The 19,376-nt window shown below is 41.7% G+C and overlaps 1 long non-coding RNA gene across 1 annotated transcript; it reads left to right on the plus strand.

Annotated features, from left to right (window-relative positions):
- The first annotated feature begins 12,385 nt into the window (after positions 1 to 12,385).
- LOC121102231 lies at positions 12,386 to 18,821 on the plus strand. Its single transcript, XR_005834277.1, has 2 exons — positions 12,386 to 13,380; positions 18,649 to 18,821. It is a non-coding gene; the product is annotated as an uncharacterized LOC121102231 (long non-coding RNA).
- Positions 18,822 to 19,376: the final 555 nt, after the last annotated feature.

Below are 19,376 nucleotides of genomic sequence, written 5' to 3' on the forward strand. Positions count from 1 at the left end.
TCTTTATAATACTATGATTAACAGCTCAGTCACTGGAGACAAAGTATTATAGACTGGGTGGCTTATGAACAACAGAAACATTTCTCACAGTTCTGGAGGCTGGGAAATCCAAGATTAAGACACCACCAGGCTCAGTGTCTGGTGGGTGACCACTTCCTGCTTCACAGATAGTTGCCTTCTCACACGGTAGAAAGGGCAAGGGAGTTCTCTGGGCTCTCTTTCATAAGGGCACTAATCCCATTCATGAGGGCTCTGCCCTTATGACCTAATCACCTCCAAATTCCATCACACTGAGTAGATCATGTTATATGAGAGAGCACAGAGCTTGGGACACCACCATTTTTTTTTAAAGATTTATTTATTTTAGAGAAAGAGAGCAGGTGGGAAGGGTCTAGGGAGAGGGAAAGAGAGAATCTCAAGCAGACTCCCCGCTGAGCGTGGAGCCCAATGGGGGGCTTGATCCCACGACCTGGAGATCATAACCTGAGCCGAAATCAAGAGTTGGATGCTTAACTAACTGAACCCCCCAGGCATTGGGGCACCACCGTTTTACAGCAAGTAGTAATCAAGCCTGCTCGTTGTCTATGAGGGAAATTATTTCATCTCTTAATGTTGCTTACTGCAAACACACCCTGAGAGATGGCCTGGGTAAAAAGCAGTCAGAGCCTTGCATTCTTGGCATACTAGTGAGACAGGTAAGAGTGTGCACAATACTCTCTGTCTTTTAAGCCCCCTTTCATTTTTTTTTTTTAATAATGATTTTTTATTATATTATGTTAGTCACCATACAGTACATCCCCGGTTTTCGATGTAAGTCAAGCCCCCTTTCAAATCACACTTCCTACTCAAAGCATCCCCCAATGTCATCGGTCCTCAGTAACTTCTTTCTCTGAACTCTTATGACTGCACTTCTCAAACTCACTGTAGCACTTGGTCATGTACCTTTCTGTATCATATTTCTTCTTCTTTTCAGTGTGATTTTATGCCTTCTGAAGACTTAAAAAAAAAAACAACCCACTATCTGGGGCGCCTGGGTGGCTCAGTCAGTTAAGCATCTGCCTTCAGCTCAGGTCATGATCCCAGGGTCCTGGGATTGAGTCCTGCCTCGGACTCCCTGCTCAGCGGGGAGCCTGCTTCTCCCTCTCCTCCCTGCTCATGCTCTCTCTCACTATCTCTGTCTCTCTCTCTCAAATAAATAAATAAAATCTTAATATATATATATTTTAAAAAATTATCTTATTAAATGCCACAAAACAGCAATAAAGCTGATAAAAACAACTGAGAAAAATTAAATATTTTAAAAATTTTATTGGGATGAAAAATTTTAAAATATGACAAATGCTTCTTGAAATTTTAACATACAAGGTACATATCGATAGATAGTAAATCTGCAGTTTGATAAATACATTATCATTCCTGGACTTGAAAAACATGTGTTCATAAATCAGGTGACCTCATGTTATTTGCTGATCTTTTGTGTATGGCACTGCATTTCTTAAAGGCAGATTATAGAATAAGAGAAGCAATTATATAAATATGTTTAATATTTTACTTTCACATAGTAAAGAAGCGAAATTGAAAAGACAAAAGTTGTTTGTTTGTTTTCATGGAGTATCCTCCAGCAATTTGTGTTTCTGATATTCCACAGAACACAGTTTGGGAAACATTACCTCAGATAATCAGAGGCAGATGGAAAATCAACTGTTGCTTGGCTTACTTCATAATATTCTTAAATCACAGAGTCTATCCAAAAATAGCAACTTGAATAAACTCAAGTCTGAGATATGGTCAAGCTGTGGGGCAACCTATTTCGATGGCCAAGCAAGTAGACGGATACATTCTGGTTTCATTAAACCATACTTTATTTCACAGAGACCAGATCATCGTGTGTCTAGGCATCTTTAAAGATACTTAAAAGCACTTGGAGAGAGGGCAGTGCATAAAATCAAAACCAGATGTTTTTCCTCTCAAAAATCAAAACAATCCTAACCCCATTCTCAGCTCCCAGCTCTACTCAAGATTTCTTGATGAGATGATTGTTCCTATTCAATTCATACGCAATCTAAGAAGACTAAGTTAAAATGAGTCCACATTCTTTAACTTTAAATCTGTTTGCCACTGTTCATACCAACAGAATTCCACACTTTTCCAGCCTCATAAGCACATTTATCCCAGCGAGCATCTGCCTACCTCTCCCTGCAGATGCATGATGAAGCTCTCTCTATAAGTCTTTTATTTTCTTAAAATCTAAACCTTTATTCCAGATCCTCTATGTTCCCACTCCAACTTGAGATTGAATAATTTACACTTATTAAAATTCATGTTGGTAAATATGATTATTGGCGGTGAAAGACAACTGAAAGAGGCACTCTGGTTAAAACTGTTGGTTTGAAAGTACATGTTCAACCACAATAAAACAAAGCAAAGGACCTTTTTCGCATCATAAAGCAAATAGAGAACAGGAGAGGAGAAAGCGACACAATTTGTAGAAGTTGGAAAGCAGACGGTAAATGATAAATTTCCTAACAGACCTGAGAAATCTAAATCCCAAGCCAGAACTGGAGAAAGATAAGAAATGATATGATTTGTACCATGGGACTGTTTAGAAAGGCTCAGGAATTAGCAGCACCAGTCACCTCTGGAAACGGGACTGGTGGTGGGGCTAACAACAGCTTTCAGCCAATCTCACATCTCTGTCCCCATTCCAGTGGCTGGGCAACCGCTTCTCTGTACCCTAGGAAAAGCTGGGAATTTCAATCCTAGATACAGTTTTTCAAAAAGATTTCTGAACTGAGGAACACTAGGCTAGTTGAAGGCAGGGGCACTATACTGAACACATGGGAATTAAGTTAAAATGTATATACCGAATTTTTATTTCCTCAGCCTTCTTACCCAACCTGGCTCCCAGAATGCTGGCATTCAGGCCTTTATTCTCCGGGCAGTAGGTCAGAGGAGCTAGATCTAGCAAATCTGGCTGCCCAACAAAAGAGATTTCCATAAAACAACACATTTGAGATTCACATTTAAATACCCCCCCCCCTTATATTATTCTATGTGGAAGGGCAGGAACCACCCAGCTGAGCTGCCTCTGAATTCTTGACCCACAGAGACTGTGAGATAATAAATTGTTGTACTAAGTTATGAGGTGATTGGTTCCATAGCAAAAGGTAACTAATACAGAGCCTACTGAAATCTGCTAACTTGACTCTAAAGTCCATCCTCCCCAATGTTGGTAAGTGACATCACATCTCATTCTCTCTACCCGAGTGTCATAGTCTCCTCTTCCGCTGCTGACCATTAGGCAATTTTTCGAGAGTTTTAGACTGTACTCATGTGTAAAAAGAACTGTAATTTTGACGGGTTAAGGAAATGGGATTTGCACATGACCAGTGACCGGTGGTGAGCATCTCTTTGTCCTTCCCAACGTGCAGTTCTCAGCAATATCAAGATCTTAGTTGTTGATATTGGACTGTAATAGCTAAGCAGCAAGACAACATCAGAAGGCTTGAGACTTCTTTAAGAAGATAAATTGATAGAAAATGTAATGGATTTGAAAATACTGAGAGAAGATGTATGCAAGTCAAGAATTTGAAGATTAATGATTAGAATAGAGAAAGCTAAGAAAATATGAAAATGTTCTATTGTTAACTCCATGGAAAACCAAAAGTTGTGGAGGAAAGGAAATCTCCTCTTAGGGTGCTACATGGTCCCGTGGTCTATAGTGTTTACATAGCCATGGCAGTGGAACCACTGCTATTGGTCTAAGTTCAATTCCGCCATAATAGGAGGGGTAAGGGTAAGGAAGTTTGCCTATATGTGTGGTTAGGATGAAGGCTGTGTGTGAGAAAGCCTTTTATTTCTATGTGGAAGTCAAAAAAATGATGTCTCCCACTGAGAAATGAAGAAAGTTATATAAGAATATTATGTGAAAAAATAAGGTAGATGCCAGAAGAATCGGTTGACAGGAGTAGAAAGGAGGTGCTGATGTGACTCAGGAAATGGTGGAAGGTAGAAGTGGTGGAGGTCAAGGAGGGGAGGTAGGAAATAGTTTATACTCTTATCTAACTTTAAATTATTTGTGTGAATACATTTTTAAAAAGGACACTTAAAAGAGAAACAAGGGAATTACTAAAACGATCATTGAAACGTATGGAGAGAATCTGCAAATGTCACCAATGTTACTAATCGGCACTTTCCAATGCCAAAGTCTCTTTCAGGGGTCCTCCAAATATGGTTCTTACATCTACAGAGAGAAATATGTACATGACCTTAGCTTCCACGTAAGATCTTCCTGTGTTTTCTGAAGTGATTAAAAATAATTTTATGACTGGAGCCATCATGATCTGCCCGTTGAGAAGAATTTTTTTGTGTGTCCTGAGTTGACACAAAATCTTTAGTGACCTCTTTAGTTAGTTCTGGTGACTGTTTTGTTTTCTCTATTGATTTAGACTATGAAAAACAATACTCTGGTTATTGAATAGGTTTTGTTCATTTTAGCCTTTCCTCCTCAGAAATTTGTGCAATGTCACTCAGAAATTTTTGAAGCAGGAGCCAGGTTGATTTAATAAATATTTATCTCGCATGCACTGTATGATCAGAGCCTAGTGAGGGGGCCCCATAATCAAATAATTATAATGCCATGAAATTTGTGTGAAGATTCATGCTTGTACATGTCAGAGAAATAGTAGAGTGATAATTTGCCTGGGAGCTGCCTCAGATATTTATGGAATGAGGCAAGAGATATACTGATTAAGGAGTTGAGAGAGGTGAGAAGGGGAGGTTTTAGAGAACCTGAGCCCTGAAGAGGTTTTTGGAAGATGAATTGCTTGCCAGGTGTCCAAGCAGAAGAGCATTGCAGGAACACGGAGGACCACGTGAAAAGGCAGAGGCACCAACAGCACTGTGTATTTAGGAACAAAATTCCGTTAACGTTGCCCTGAAGGCAAGGGCTGGAAAGCAGAGCAGAGGGCCGGTCACAGACAGCCGTATTTGTCATCACAGGGAACTTACACTTTGCCCTGTAGACGATGGAGTTAGTAAGGAAATTGGTGATACCATTGGGTATAGATGGTCATTCTGCTCATTTTTTTAACTTGGCATTATGAAAATTATATAAACACAGAGAAAAAGAGAATAGTATAATGAACCACTATAAACATAGATACCAGAATTATAAACATTTTATTATTTATTTATTTATTTAGAGGAAGAAGCAGGCTCCCAGCGGAGGAGCCCGATGTGGGACTCGATCCCAGAACGCTGGGATCACGCCCTGAGCCGAAGGCAGACGCTTTAACGACTGCGCTACCCAGGCGCCCCTATCAACATTTTAAAAATGTGTTCGTTATGGGGAAGTTTCAAGAATAAACATAAGTAGAGAAAATAATGCAAGGAAGCCTCTTGTACCCATAAGTCAGTTTCAACAATTACCAACTCATTACCCATCTTATCTACATTCCACCACACTTCCCTCCATTCCCAGATTGTTTTGAGGCACATCCCAAATGTCTAAATATATAAGTATGTATCTTAGAAAATAGTACTTACAATGCCTACAGAATGCATACTACTGAGTGTGAACAATGATGTGAACTGCGGACTCTGGGTGATTATGATGTGTCAGCAGACGTTCATCAGTTGTGACAAATGTACCACTCTGGTGGAGGAGGTTAGTAATGGGGGAGGCTGTGCATGTGTGTGTGTGTGGGGGGGTAAATGGGAAAGCTCCGTACCTTCCCCTTAATTTTACTGTGAACCTAATACTGCTCCAAAAAAAACAAAGTCTTTTTTTTTAAGATCTTATTTATTTATTTGAAAGAGAGAGAGAGCCCAAGCAGGGGGAGGGGCAGAGGGACAAGCAGACTCCCCACTGAGCAGGGAGCCCAATGTGGGGCTCCATCCTGGGACCCCAGGATCATGACCTGGGGCATGAGCCAAAGGCAGACACTTAACCGACTGAGCCACCCAGGTGCCCCTAAAAAAACAAAGTCTTAATTAAAACAAAAACTAAAACAAAACAAAAACCACCCCAAAAAGAAAGTCCACGATACCATTATTACACCTAAAAAACAATAATTCCTTCATATCATTAAATATCCAGTCAGTATTTAAGTTCCCACATCCCTCATAAAGGTATTACTTCATTCTTTTTTTTTAAGTTTGTTTATGTTCTAGTAATTTCTTTTTTTTTTTTTAAAGATTTTATTTATTTATTTGACAGAGAGACAGCCAGCAAGAGAGGGAACACAAGCAGGGGGAGTGTGAGATGGAGAAGCAGGCTTCCCGCAGAGCGGGGAGCCCAATGTGGGGCTTGATCCCAGGACCCCGGGATCACGACCTGAGCCGAAGGCAGATGCTTAATGACTGAGCCACCCAGGAGCCCCTATGTTCTAGTAATTTCTACACCCGAAGTGGGGTTCACACTCAAGACCCTGAGATCAAAAGTCACACGCTCTTCCAACTGAGCCAGCCAGGTGCCCCTAAGGTGTTACTTGTCTGAATTGGGATTCAAATAAGGTCCATAAACTACAAATTGGTGTGTCCCTTAAATGTCTTTTTAAAATATCAATTCTTTTTTTTTTTTTTTAGATTTTATTTATTTATTTGACAGAGAGAGAGAGTACAAGCAGGGGGAGCGGCAGGCAGAGGGAGAGGGAGAAGCAGGCTACCCGCTGAGCAGGGAGTGCAGGGAACCCAACTCAGGGCTCCATCCTAGGTCCCTGAGATCATGACCTGAGCCGAAGGCAGATGCTTAACCGACTGAGCCACCCAGGTGCCCCTAAAATATCAATTCTTTATTGTAGCCATTTGATTCATTATTTTTAAAATTGTTAGTTATGGTAAAATATACATAACATAAAATTTACCGTCTTAGCCATTTTTAAGCGTACAATTCAGTAGTACTAAGTATTTCCCATTGTTGTGCAACCATCACCGCTAACCATTTCCTGAACTCTCTGCATCTTGCAGTACTGAACTCCGTACTCATTAACCAATGTCTCCCCAAGCCCCTTTTCCCCCAGCCCCTGGCAACCTCCATTCTATCTTCTGTTTCAAGCCTTTGACTGCTCTAGGAACCTCACGTAAGTCGGATCATGCGCTATCTATCTGTTTGGCATCGGCTTAATGTGTTCAAGGTTCATACACGTTGTAGCTTCTGTCAGAATTTCCTTCCTTTTTAAGGTTGAATAACATCCTTTTTGGTGGACGCTCGGGCTGTTTCTACTTTTTGGTTATTGTGAATAATGCTGCAATGAACATGGGTGTACAGACATCTCTTTGAGACTCTGCTTTTGATTCTTTTGGGTATATACCCAGAAGAGGAAATACTGAATCATGTTTTTAGATCAATTTTTAATTTTTTGAGGAACCGCCACACTGTTTTCCATGGAGGCTGCGCCATTTCACATTCCCACTAACACGGCACAAGGATTCCAATTTCTCCACATCCTCGACACACTTGTTTAAAAAAAATACTTCTGTTTTGTTTGTTTTTTGGTAATACCCACCCTAATGGGTGTGAGGTGGTTATCTCATTGTGGTTTTAATTTGCATTACCCTGATGGTTCGACGTTGCGCATCTTTGCATGTGGCCATTTGTATATCTTTTTTGGAAAAATCTTCAATGATTTGCCCATTTTTTTCACGAGTTATTTTTTGTTGTTGAGTGGTAGGAGTTCTTTATCCATTCTGGATGTTACCTGTTATCAGATATATTATTTGAAAATATTTTCTACTACTTCACAGGGTGACTTTTCACGGTTGTGTTCTTTAATGCACAGACTTTTTAATTTTTTTAAAAGATTTTATTTTTTTGACAGAGAGGCAGGGAAAGAGGAAATACAAGCAGGGGGAGTGGGAGAGGGAGAAGCAGGCTTCCTGCTGAGCAGGGAGCCTGATACGGGGCTCGATACCAGGACCCTGGGATTACGACCTGAGCCGAAGGCAGATGCTTGCTTAACTGACTGAGCCACCCAGGCGCCCCCAGAATTTTTAATTTTGATGTACTACAATTTATCTATTTTTTTCTTTTGTTGCCTGTGTTTTTGGTATCATATCTGGATTTCTTAAGATTAAGATACATTATATAGATAGTTTCCAACTCAAATTCTAGACTAAATGGCTTTTGTTTTAAGATTTTATTTATTTGTCAGATTGAAAGAGAGAGTACAAACATGGTGAGCAACAGGCAGAGGGAGAAGGAGAAACAGGCTCCCTGCTGAGCAAGGAGCCCTATGTGATGTAGGACTTGATCTCAGGACCCTGGGATCATGACCTGAGCTGAAGGCAGATGCTTAGCCAACTGAGCCACCCAGGTGTCACCTCAAAGAGGAGATTTCTTTTTTTTTTTTTTTAAAGATTTTATTTATTTATTTGACAGAGATAGAGACAGCCAGCGAGAGAGGGAACACAAGCAGGGGGAGTGGGAGAGGAAGAAGCAGGCTCATAGCGGAGGAGCCTGATGTGGGGCTCAATCCCATAACGCCGGGATCACGCCCTGAGCCGAAGGCAGGCGCTTAACCGCTGTGCCACCCAGGTGCCCCAAAGAGGAGATTTCTTTTAAAAAATATTAAAAAAATTTTTTTTTAATCTTTAAAAAAAATTTTTTTTTTAAATTAAATTTAACTCTATCAAACTGACTTTTGTCTCATTCTTTTCATCCCCCAAATCCCAGGTCCTAATAGCCACATGATTACTACATTTCTTAATACCCCAATATACATCCAAAAGACTCAAAATAATGATACCAACACTACTGTAGACAATTTGATTTCTGAGAGAAGTTTAGGATTTTTATTTTTATTGTTTTTCTGCTCCTTTTTGTCCTTAAGGTATATCCTTCTAAGGTTGTACAATCAGATTACCTTGTTTAAAATCACCTGAATTAGTTCTTCTATGCCACTAACTCAATATGTAGTTAGTTTCATTTATTTAATTTTGCTTTCATTTGTTAAGAACTGCTTTTTTTTTTAATTTAAAGATTGTATTTACTTATTTGACAGAGACAGCCAGCGAGAGAGGGAACACAAGCAGGGGGAGTGGGAGAGGAAGAAGCAGGCTCCCAGCGGAGGAGCCTGATGTGGGGCTCGAACCCAGAACGCTGGCATCACACCCTGAGCCGAAGGCAAACGCTTAATGACTGCGCCACCCAGGCGCCCCAAGAACTGCTTTTAATTTAAAATATTTGTTGTATGAAGTGATTCTATGGTTACAAAACTGAATCACCTAAAGAGGTGTATTTTGAGAAATCTAGCTTTCATCCTTATTGCTTCTATACTGTTCCCTCTCTCAATGGCATCCTTTTAAAAAATGCTTTTGATTGGGATGCCTGGTTGGCTCCGTCAGTTAAGCCTCTGATTCTTGGTTTCAGCTCAGGTCATGATCTCAAGGTCCTGAGAGCTACCTGCGTTGGGCTCCCACTCAGCAGGGAGTCGGTGTGAAATTCTTTCCCCCATCCTCTCCCTCCCTCTCTGCTCCTCCCCTTGCTTGCACTTGCATGCACGCTCTCTTTTGCTCTGTAAAATAAATAAATAAATGAATAAGTAAATAAATAAATAAAATCTTTTAAAAATAAAAAACGTTTTTGATTAACCTTCCATTAAAAAATATATATACGTACACTCTTTTCCACTCCCCTTTTTATTACTTGACAATATAGTCTAGAGGTCATCATGCCATACAGTAAATAAGATAGTACTCATTTCTTTTTGATAGCAGTATAGTACTCCATTATGTGAATGTACTATAGTTTATTCAATCAGCCCTTTATGGGTAGACATTTGATTTTTATTTTTTAGTTAATACAAATGAATAACCTTGTACAGACATCTACAATTAATATTTTGCCATATTTGATTAATTTTTTGTGTGAATTAGTTTAAACAAAAATACAAATATGCTGTCTTTTCCCAAAGTTGTCTAACATATGTCTGTAAAGAGACGACAATATCCTAAATAACTACCACACCAGTCTCCCACATAACATAATGAAGAAAATAGTGGTGGGCTTCCAGGGAGAGCAGGATGAGAGAATCATGGCTGTGGTAGGGAAAACAGGAACTTGATTCAAGAGATGTTTAGAGAAGGGACAGAGGTGTTATTTAGCAAGACTTGGTGATACAATGAGCACTTTTACTTGGCTTTTTTAAGATTACTTCAATTTACCTATGAGGGTGAATAAAATCTCTTTTGATAATGTGTGCACTTTCATTCTATTATAGCCCCTACAGTTTTTAATTTTAGAGCATGTGCCTTGAGGAAAATGAACCCTTGAGGGAGCTAAAGGACAAGTAGAATAAAGAACATTCACCCTATTTGTCATGGAGCCTCTGGCCACACCAGAAAATTAAGGGGCAGAGCAAATATGCAGTGAAGTTGTGATCTCCTGCCTAATATGCTCCTTCTTAAGCAAAGCACAGTCCATGGTTCCGGGCGTGATCAGTCAAGGCACCTAGGAATCCTCGTGGCCAAAAGAGTCTGTAATTACACAGACACATGCCACGTGCTTTATATTGGTATTTCAGAGAACCTTTCCCTAAAAGCTTGACATTAGCAGTAGAAGGCCACACGAAGAAGGCAAAATGGAGGACAATCTTCCAAAGTGGGCCAGTAAGTCCTATAAGTTATCATCTCATTCATTCATTCATTCACTCATTCACTCTGTACATTTGCCACTCAAAAAATATTAGTAAGCATTGATTGTCAGGGACTGTGCCAGGTTCTGGGAACACAAAGATAAATAAGATGTAATCTTTGTCAAAGGAGAACCCACAGACTAATTGGAGAAAAAAGCCATGTGAGAAAATACTCAGCTTATAGGGTAGAGATATGTAAAATGTACTACAGAGACTAGAAATTAGTGGGTAACTCACTCAGTCTGGGGGATGGGGTGAAGAGATGGGCCACTTAGGATAGTCTTCACTGAGTAGCAGACATATGTGGGAGGTGGAACTGGACTTCACTTGATGGATAAGGACTATAGTATGTTCTAGAAGCTATATCCTGTAGACAGGAACACAGAGGTTTGCAGCGTGGCTGCACCAGTATCTGGTTTGTACATTACAGAGAGCACTTGATTCTGGAGTGGAGAGAAAGAGACATGAAAAACCACATCAGGAAGCAACTTAGAGACGAGGCCCTAAACTAAGGGGAAAAGACAGATCAAGAGGAGGTTAGGATGTAGAATTAAAAGAGCTTGGTGACAGATTAGATGTAAGGGTAAGAGGAAAAGAGGAGTCAGAAATTAATATGAGACTTCTAGTTTTAGCAATGGGACAGTTATCTAGGGCATTGAGCTTGGAGGAAAAAGAGGTTTTGCAGGGAGGGAGAGGACATGATGAGCTGGCTTCGGGATGCACCAAATATGTGCTTCTGGGACATGTAGGTAGAGTAGGGAAAAAGAGCAGCTGGGTGAAGAGGCTAAAGAGGAGACGTTTTCTCCTGGCACGACCAGGGAGAATGTCTGCCTCGAGCACAGTGCCAACCATGGAGCCTGCATATAGCAAAATCTGGGGAAGGAAGAGGAGCTGGAGAGGAATGAGAGAGACTTATAATCAATAGCCAGCTGAAATACAAGAGAAGAGTCAGGATAGAGAAATTTGAGGTAAGCACTGGAAAGCGTTTTGACACAGAATTAGACACTTTCAAAGCTGGCTGCCTTTCTTAGGCAATTTGGGCTGCCTTAACTAAACTCCACAGACTTGGCAGCTTACACAACAGCAGACATTTCTTTCTCACAGTTCTGGAGGCTGGGACGTTCAAGACCAAGATGCTAGCAGATTCGGTGTCTGGTGAGGACCCTCTCCTTGGTGGCTGTTCTGTCATATCCTCACATCTCAGGGGGGTGGGGGTGGGGAGAGGTCATGGGTCTCATTCTCTTTTTCTAAGACCATTAACCCCATGATGAGGGCCCCACTCTCAAGACCTAATCTAACTCCAATCACACTCCAAAGATCCCACCTCTAAAAACCATCATGCTGGGAATGAGGACTTCAACATATGAAATTTGGGGGGAGGCAAACATTCAGGCCATAGAACATTTTCTTACTATATCATATTTTCTTCAAGTTTGCCAGTAGAAGAAGGGAAACAGTGTCAAGAGAATTTTTTTTTCTAGGACGGTAGAGTCTTGAGTATCATTTTAGGCTTATGAGAAGGAGTCAAGTGGAGATGGGACAGAGTAAGGTCCCTGATGAGACAGTGGGAACTCGACTATGCCTGTGTCTGTATCAGAATAAGCAATTGCACAGCTAGTATTTATTTATTAATTTGCTTTTACCTGGGGTCTCTCTTGTGACATCATTATCACCTTTCAGGTCTCAGTAACCTTATTAATCTAAAAAAGTAGTACACTTTAGATACCTCCAAGACTATGTTTGGTCCTAAAATTTTATCTTTATAGCTTTTTCTAGAAGGTCCACCAGCCCCGCACTGAAGAGAACTTTCTGAGTTATTGTACATCTCTCTCCCTGCCTCCAAGTCAAATCTGCTGCAACTGTTTCTGCCTCCAGAAGGTAGCTACCAGACACATCATCGAGACGTAGTTCAACTGTGTCCAACTATATTTAACTTTAGATTATAGAGTACGAATCTTTGCCAAGAGACAGTGGGCCCAGTCCACGCACAGAAACCCCATCTTAATCAACTGCTGGGCCTGGAGTAGTTGAATTCTTGGCAAAGAATTGCCTCTTGAGTTGTCTAAACTCAAGCAACTGATTTTGGGGCTCCTTTCCTCCCATTCATTCACTTCGATTTGACATCCTTGTGAGGGACTCCATCCAGCAGGTGTTTGGAAAAGCTTAAAGGCCAGTTTTTCACCTCGAAAGGTGGTTGAAAAGTATATTGTTTAGACCTGGAGCTTTTCCTCACCATCAGACATGCCCCAGGCGGCCAGAAGACAGTCACGAGTTACACTTGTCAGGGACTACTGACAGTGGGGGAGGGGATTTGCTTCTTCCTGTTGGTTGTAAGTGTCTGCAGCAGTAAAAATTATGTCTATGGGCACTTTCACTTACTAGTTCCAGCTTTCATGCTGCTTTCCCTGGGGTGGTTTTATTTTTCCCAAGAGTGGCATCTGCTAGATTCTCTATGAACCCATGGAAAATCTTCCCCGAAGGGAAACAATGTCATTTCTTTTACATCTTCGGGAACATCACCTGACAAGTCTTGGTAGTCCGCTTTTGGGGCTTTCTGTGGTTTTCCTGAGGGGTCATTTCTCAGCGTGGACCATCAGCAGTTTCAGAACCCAGGAGTAGCGGGGACAACTTTGAAGCCACAAATCGACTTGCTGCATGAAGAGCTCTCTAAGAGGGCCAGCAACCAAATCTCTCGCTTTCCTTTGGAGGCGGAGGAAATCCTGCTTGTGATCCAGGTGAGTCTCAGGTAAGCGCCTCCCGTCACCATGTTATCCCTCTTGTGTTGGTGTGAGGGTGAAGAACGGTTCATTGGGGCACAGAAGTAGAGGTGATCTGTGTTTTCTCCCCAGGCATGTGTATGCTCACTCAACTGGAAGGCTGGGCTGTTTTCTATTTAGGGTGTGAGTGGGAGAGCATGAGCCAGGGCCTACAGTAGAAGGTATCCTCATCCAGCTTCCCTCCACCTCCATCTCCACAAAGACCCTGCTTCACAGGGAAGCTTGAGGCCACGGTCATAAGCTCTGTCAAGGTCTTCTCCTAACATCTCCCATCCCATCCCCAACCATGCCCCCTCTCACCTTCTTTGTTTTTTTCTTAGGGGATGGGGGAGTCTTTTGTGCCGTTCAGAGCCAAACTTGTTTGATCTGGATCCTGACCCCTTCGACCTCCCCAGAGCCTTGCCTCCTCAGTCATTCCCTCTCTCCTGTATCTTCAAATGCCTGCATTCTTAAAAAAATAAAGATAAAAGAGCAAAGAGCCACCCAACTTTACACAAGTATCCTCCATCTCTTTCCACTTATAGTCAAGTTCCAAGAATCATCTTGAAATAATCACATGGTCTCTCTCCCCCTGCTGACTCTTCAGTCCACTCCAACGAGTCTGTTGCCTCCATCTTGCCCTGAAATTGCTCTGAGGCAGAGACCCTCTCCTTACTAAACCCAGTGTCCCTTCTCTGGCCTTTCTTGGCTTTTCTGCGGCATCTAATGCCTCTGACCACCCCGCTCTCCTTGAGACTCTCTTAGCGTTCGCGTCACCAAGTTCTCCCATCTCCGTCTATGACGGAAAGGTCAGCCTCACCTGTGCTCTTCTTTCCCTGCTGCCTCTTGAATGGTGGTATTTGTCGACACTCTTTGTTCCTCGTATTGCTTGAAGTCCATGCTCTCCCCAGATGTTGCTGTCCACATCCACTGCTTTGACTATTATCCATGGACTGATGACTCCAAAGCCCATCTTCAGTCCCGGCCTCTTCTGAGCTTCTGAGGTTGTTGGGAGGTTTCAAAGGCACCTCAAACTCAAAATATTCATGGATTATTAGCTTCTTTCCTAAGCTGTCTCCTCTTTTTGTGGTTCCTCACTCAGCCTCTCAAGGGAGACAGGAGACACAGGGGAACCACTGCCCCCTCCCTCCACTCACCAGCCTGGTCTTCACGCACTTACAGCACCAACAAATTTAGCTCCTTGGTAATTTCATATCCAATGCTTTGTCTTTGTTATCAATATAATTCCTCACAGATTGTTATGAAAATTAAGTGACACACCACACAATGTGCCTAGCACCAGATAAAAATCTTAATTGAATCCAAAACCAAGAAAGCAGCATTTCCAGGTGCTTCTACTGTTTGGTATATACAGACCACAGGGAATTAGCCTTTCCTCCTTTAAGTCATTAAAATCTATGTGATTTACACGCTGCTTGGAAACACCAAGTCATTAAGAAGTCTGCCGGCTTGAAAGATTTAGGCCACTGGGAGTTTCCAGAAATCAGGATTGTTCTGACTTTGGAATCCTCGGGTGACTCCTGATGGGATTTAAGTTTCCAGTAAAAATAGTTGAAGTACCTGAAATGTATGAGTTTTGTTTGTTTTTAAAGTGCTACAACTGATTGAAAATGTCTTCTCCTTACGGGGTCTCCCTTTCCTGGGACTTGTGTGCCGGGTAGGCGCACACCATCACACATGGTTTCTAGCCTCTCTCTCCTGTGACCCTCTCCTTTCGTGAGGAGAGAGCCATTGCAAAGCCAAATTTATTTCACTGAGCATTCAACCATGTGAAAAATGTAATAATAAAGCTGATTCTTTTTGGTATTCTCCAATACGTTGCAAATTATCTAGACCTTTCCCCTATTCATCAGGCAGTGAACTTTGTCGCAGGACTATAACAGAAGCACAGCTCTACTTGCTCAAAGAATGCAGTACATTTATTAGCTTGTGTAATAGGCAGACTTTTCTTCTTTCAGTCCGTTCACCCTTGACCTCTACCCTGCCCTACGTCAGCAGCAATGATTGTGGTCTGGGGAATGCCATGTCCTGACCGGCTTAGCTCTGACTGGCAAAGAGGTAATTTTCACCTGGGAAAGAGCCACTGTGTCCAGGGGATAGCAATGGAGCAGGGGATAGTGATGAATTCCTGAAGGATGGGTTGCCTGATAAAATGGTGAGCAGCTGAAGAGAAAAATAGTCATCTATTAGCGGAGATACAGGCAGCCAACCAACACCTGTTACATGAAGCAGGATGAAAGTACAGGAAGCGGAAGGGGGAATAAAGGAGGAAAGAAAGGAGCTGCAGGAAGAATCTTTGGGAAGAAGAAAAAGAATCATTCGTAGTGGCAACAGAGCTCCTTGAAGAAAAAACGGAAGACAAAAGAAACTGAAGGAAGAAAAACAAAGATTTAATTGGGAAAGATGGAGTTTGAGCTTGAAGGGGAACGAGGAATCATCCTAGGACATTTATTTCTTACCTGTTTTTAGTAAAGGATTTCCAACCTTTGATGTGTTTTGTTTAGCTCCTCCTTTTTTAAAAGATTATTTATTTATTTACTTATTTATTTATTTGACAGAGCAGGAGAGCACAAGCAGTGGGAATGGCAGAGGGAGAGGGCAAAGCAGGTTCCCCGCTGAGCAGGGAGCCTGATGTGGGGCTGGATCCTGGGACCCTGGGATCATGACCTGAGCCGAAGGCAGTTGCCCAACCAACTGAGCCCCCAGTGCCCTAGCTCCTCCTTTCTTAGTGAAACGCTTGAAAAAGAAAGTTTTACTAATGATTGCTGTGGTTATGCCTTACTCTCAGTTGTAGGGTGACTACGGCTGATGGAATAAAAACTGGGTGTCTCTTCAGGTTATAGACCGTATACTATACTGCCGCATCGCCTTTCCTTCTGTCTGCTTAGTTGCCATAGCCACTGTTGCTCAACCACTGGTCATGTCCAGCTAAAGTTCTGGAAGGTTTACCGGAATGAAGAAATACAACAACTGGACAGATTTTTTTCTTTTTTTTTTTTTTTAAATATGCAACCAAGCAGAATAAACAAGGCTTGGCTCTCCCCTTTCTTTTCTTTTCTTTCTTTCTTTTTTTTTTAAAGATTTTATTTGTTTATTTGAGAGNNGGGAAAGAGAGTTCTCAAGGGAGAACAAGCAGGGGGAGGGGCAGAAGGAGAGGGAGAAGCAGACTCCCCACTGAGCGGGGATTCCCAACATGGGGCTCAATCCCAGGACCCTGAGATCATGATCTGAGCCCAAGGCAGACGTTTAACCGACTGAGCCACCCAGTCACCCTGCTTGGCTCTCTTTTTAAAGAAGAAACTGTTTGTCCCACCAAGTTTCCAGGGCTGGGAAGGTACCTATCATGGACTTTGGTGTGACTGAGGAAGAATTAATTAGCCTCCATAGCTGGTGGAGGAGGCCGTGACATATAACAACCTCTCAGTCTACCATCCCAACTGACAGCCCCTTAACAACGACTCGGGTTATCTCTTTGGACATTTACTGTGTTAGTTAACATCTAGCAGAACTTAATTAAAGTGGCCTCTTTGGTTACAAGAGTTTTAATGTCATTCTCTCACTTCACGCATCTGGTTTTCCATATTTCTACTTTGGTCCTTCATAAACAGAGAGGAAAGGGAACTTCCCACTTATTCGTAATAATCCATTCCAACTGCTAAAGAGATCCAGGCTTCCAATAACTAATGGACAAACTTAAGAGATTTGAGAAGACAATAAACAAGTATGCGGGCTGCTGAGGGAAGGATTTCTGATTCCTGGCGACTTTACACAGTGAAAAGGCCACCACAGCAGGTCTCTCCAGCAAACAGCTCAGGCAGCAATCTGGTGATGTCATTTGAATAGCCATAAACTCTCTCTCTGCTCCAGACTTTTCTTCTCTTTTGGCTTTGCCAAGATGATAAATATCTCTGCAATGGTCAAGATTTCGGGTTCAGAGTGAAGGCTTTTAGGAGATAAAAATACTGTATAACTCTGTAGTTACACTGTGCAACTTCCACAAGGCCTTTATTAGAAAGACTCAGCTTCACACAAAGGGGGTGAAAATACACTTGGAACCAGAGGATGGTGTGCAACCTGTCTTTAGTATGAAACCTTCATATAGAAACTTTCCTGTTTTTACGGGTCACCACTCAGCATTTCATTGATCTCTGATGGTCTTTCTTACCTTTTCCTTTCTGTCTCCTTTCTCCCTCTCTATTAACTTGGATCCCCCCATTAATTCTTTGTGTCCAAGGTCAAGGCGACCAGATAATAGATCGTTGACTGGGAATTACAGACCTGTGCTGTACAGTAGAGTAGCCTCTAGCCACATATGGCTATTGAACACTTAAAATGTGCCTAGTGTGGCTGAGGAAATGAATTTTTAATTTAACTTTAGATCATTTAACTTTAAAAATTGAAGCTATTAAACAACACTAAACACAATTTTATTGTTTTCATAGGACTACATTTTACTGGGAGCTTTGAAAATTTAGCATTGAATTGAGATGTGTTAACAGTATAAAACACTACAGTTTGAAGACATTTTAAGAAAAGGATGTGATATGGGGTTCCTGGGTGGCACAGTCATTAAGCATCTGCCTTCAGCTCAGGGTGTGATCCCAGCATTCTGGGATCGAGCCCCACATCAGGCTCCTCCCGTAGGAGCCTGCTTCTTCCTCTCCCACTCCCCCTGCTTGTGTTCCCTCTCTCGCTGGCTGTCTCTCTCTCTCTCAAATAAATAAATAAATAAAATCTTTAAAAAAAAAAGGATGTGACATAAATGGTCTCAATTTTTATATTGACTAAATGTTGAAATAATAATATTTTGGATAACTAGTCTATTTTTAAAATTTTGGATACTTAGTCTAAATAAAGTATATTATTAAAATGAAAGTTCTCTGCTCCTTTTTACTTTTTAAAGATTTTATTTATTTATGTGAGAGAGAGAGAGAGAGCACACACAGGGGGAGGGGTAGAGGGAGAGAAAGAGAATCTTCAGGAGACTTCACGCTGAGCACAGAGCCCAACGCAGGGCTAGATCCCACGACCCCTAGATCATGACCTGAGCCGAAATCAAGAGGCAGACACTCCACCCAGGCTCCACTCCTTTTTACTTTTTGAATGTGGCTATTAGAAAATGTATATATGTGACTCTACTTCTAATAAACAGCACTTTTTAGATTCTTACATTCTTCAGAAGAGAGCACCTACTGAATACAGCTGTCTCTGCTTACCTGCGGTTTTGCTTTCCACAGCCAACCAGTCCCGAAGCAGATGGTCCTCCTGACTTCTGGTCAGAAGATCCATAGTAACCTAAGTGTCCCTCCCAACGCCTGCATCAGCGACCTCACTTTGTCTCATCACATTTTTCATCATTTTGTCATCTCACCTCATCACAGAAAGGTGAATAAAGTACAGTAAGACATTTTGAGAAAGAGAAAGCCCACATTTATATAACTTTTATTATAGTATGTTGTAGTAATTGTTTTATTTTATTATTATTGTTATAAATATCTTACTGTGCCTAATTTATAAATTAAGCTTTATCACAGGTATGCATATATTGGAAAAACATAGTATATATAGGGTTCAGTACTATCCGTGGCTTCAGGCATCCACTGGGGGTTTGGGAACATTTCCCTGTGCATAAGAGGGGACTACTGCACAGACAGTCTTCTCTCTTGGTTAAATAGGTGACTGTCCATATGACAAAGTCAATCCAAAAGACTGATCTCCCTCTCTAAGGTGAGGGGGAAAAAAGGGTAGAGAACAAGACTTCTCCTGAAGCCATCACTGGCTTCAGGAGATCAGCTGTCTTCAGGTAGCTGAGCAATGAAGACAGCGGGCCAAGGCAGTTTGGATGGCTGGGTGGGGAGAGAAAGGAGAGCAAGGTATAGTCGGTAAGAGAATACTCCAGAGCAGGGAATATTTACAAGAGGGCTAGTTGAGTACTGATTTAAGAGAAAGGCCCTTAGACATGAGT

Source organism: Ursus maritimus, unplaced genomic scaffold, assembly GCF_017311325.1.
Source record: "Ursus maritimus isolate PB19 unplaced genomic scaffold, ASM1731132v1 scaffold_13, whole genome shotgun sequence".
In the NCBI taxonomy this organism is placed as follows: Eukaryota; Metazoa; Chordata; class Mammalia; order Carnivora; family Ursidae; genus Ursus; species Ursus maritimus.